This window comes from Chiloscyllium punctatum, unplaced genomic scaffold (genome assembly GCF_047496795.1).
Source record: "Chiloscyllium punctatum isolate Juve2018m unplaced genomic scaffold, sChiPun1.3 scaffold_400, whole genome shotgun sequence".
NCBI classification, from domain to species: domain Eukaryota; kingdom Metazoa; phylum Chordata; class Chondrichthyes; order Orectolobiformes; family Hemiscylliidae; genus Chiloscyllium; species Chiloscyllium punctatum.
This window is the reverse complement of record NW_027310134.1, coordinates 111,171-113,670: the sequence shown is the minus strand read 5'-3', so window position 1 is coordinate 113,670 and position 2,500 is coordinate 111,171. Positions and strand designations below refer to the sequence as shown.

General features: G+C 65.7%; 1 non-coding gene across 1 annotated transcript; it reads right to left on the bottom strand.

The window, feature by feature from the left end:
- Positions 1-1,072: 1,072 nt before the first annotated feature.
- On the bottom strand, positions 1,073-1,226 carry LOC140472670 (5.8S ribosomal RNA). The gene has a single exon (XR_011957815.1). It is a non-coding gene; the product is annotated as a 5.8S ribosomal RNA (ribosomal RNA).
- Between the last annotated feature and the right edge of the window lie 1,274 nt (positions 1,227-2,500).

The following is a 2,500-nucleotide window of genomic DNA, read 5'->3' as shown; positions in this document are numbered from 1 at the left end:
GGAGTGCCGAGGCTCAAGTGGCGAACGGTCGCGCAGGCACGCCACGCACATCGATCGCCAGCCGCGGAACGGCACGGCCTTCAGTGGGGCCGGCGGGCGACGCCGCTCCTGAACCCAGCGGCCCCGAGCCGGACGAGTTGAGGAAGGCACGCCGACGGTGACAGGGTACGGAAGACACAGCGGTGGCCTTCTGGCGACTTGGCCCCCGACAGCCCGACGTTCCGCCGTCCTCCCGATGGCCAGGAGGACCGTGCGGGGGTCGGCCGACGGCGTGGTAGGTGTGCCTGCACGGTGACGGAGCACACACCACGCCCGCCAACCCCTCCGTACCTCCCGAGACCGGTGGCAGGACGGAGCGGAAAACGTGCGGACTGAACGGGAGAGCCAAGAGCCAGCGATCCACGCGCGTGCGACCGTCCAAGTCACAGCGTTCGACGAAAACCTCCTCCCTCGGCCAGGCACTCGGCGCCAGCAGGGGAGACAGGATCAGACGCCCCGCCGGCCACTTAAGGCCGAGGACGAACCACGAGACGGGCGGCTGCAGCAGCGGGCGGCCTGCAGCTCCCAGCACTCTCAATCGATCAACCATCGAGTCGGGTCAGCGTGTCAAACCGGCGAGCTCCACGGTCAGGCCGGCGGCGCACCAGCACCGGACCTCCGCGGCTCCCTTCACTCTTTCCACTGCCAGCCAACCGAGAGACGGACCCAATGCGGACGTGCAGAGCTTAGGCAGACCCCCCACTGGAGGCTCAACACTTCGTGGCAGCTCCGTGTCCCAGAGACCAGGAGGGTTGGCACACACACACAGTGTGAACCACCGACAGCCATTCTGGGACCGGTGACAGCCGTGCTGGCCCCACTGCCACGACACAGACGGACGCCAGGCCGCGCTCCCCGGCGGGGGGATGGCGTCGAGCCTGACGAACGGAATGTGCAGGGTGGGGGGGAAAGGCCAAGCGCTCCGACGCCGGAGGGCTCCGGAGTCTGAACTTAGGGGGACAAAGAGGACGGGTCCTCTGCGACACCCCAGCCGCGCTCTCGCCAGCCAAGGCGAGTGCGATTGATTGCCAAACGACCCTCAGACAGGCGTGGCCCCGGGAAGAACCCGGGGCCGCAAAGTGCGTTCAAAGTGTCGATGATCAATGTGTCCTGCAATTCACATTAATTCTCGCAGCTAGCTGCGTTCGTCATCGACGCACGAGCCGAGTGATCCACCGTCAAGAGTTGTCTGAGTTTGTTTTAGGTCTCTCCCTCGCCAGAGGAAAGCGACCCGGACCGCACATACGCTCCCCACCTTGAGCTACAGCCACCTGCACGCCGGCGTGCGGGCGGAGCAGGGTGGCGTGAAGCGATGGGGAGCACCATCCTGGTGCGGCCCGCAGAAACATACGTCTATTGGGGGGAGGAGGACAGGGCGCCCAAGAGGCGATGCGTGCCCCAACGCACCGCAGCGACGGAGGCAGGATCACCGCCACCATGTCGCCCGCCTAGTATCACGAGGCGTGCAGCAGCTTTGCCCTAGGAAAAGCAGAGGCGGGAACGGGCACCGGCCATCGGTTCGGCAGCGTCACTGACGCGTGCACGTGGCGGCGTGTCGGCGAGCGGACTTCCTGCGAGGAGGCGGGGGCGGCACTCGCCCGAGCAGACGCCCGCCCGGCCCAGCCACCGCCGAGGTGGACTGGGAGTCGCGGCAACGGCTCGTCATACTCGTTCCCACACTCACAGCGCAGCTTGCCCGCAAGCCACCGACCACCGATCGACGCCAGGCGCCCCGACCGAGAGCGGGATCGCTCGTTCGCCCTGCTGGCAGTTCGCTGGGGATCACTACTGCACGGAGCTCGGAGACCGACGGGCGGCAACTCGAGAGTCTTTAAACCACCACCCCCATCCCGCAAGTGCAAAGAGGCTGTATACGCACAGACGGGTGAGGGGAATAGGTACCCCGTCGGGTTTGAAGGGAGCGTGACTAGATAGCAACGATGTAAACCCAGCCGATTTGGGAGCGAAAGACCGGCGCCTGCATCACCGGCTTCGTTTCCCGTGGCTGGAGAGTACACCGAAACCCTCCGTCTGTCGCGAGCTCCCGACGACGCGGTGCCGCCAAGCAGCAGGGCCGGACCTGGTGTGGCTCCCCTCGTCGATCACAGACCGGTCGGCACTACTGACGAGACGGTGGAACGGGCTTCGCCCCTTGTGACGAAGGGTGATGCGAACCCGCCCGCCCGCGTGCGTTCGGGGTGGACTCGGCAAACGGAGATTTGAAATCGGAAAGTGTCCTCCTGCCCCGCGCAGGTAGGCGCCCAACAGTTGTGGGGGGTTTGGCGGTGACCACGGCTGCAGGGCCTGCTACCCCGACGAGCTCTCCTGCTGGCCCCGAAACCACCCTCGCGAGACAAGTTGAAACGGAAACGGGCGTACCCCCAAGCCGACGATCCTTTCTTATTTGTTACTTTTTTTTTCACTTGCTCGAGTTGTGGGGATTTGGCGGTGACCACGGCTG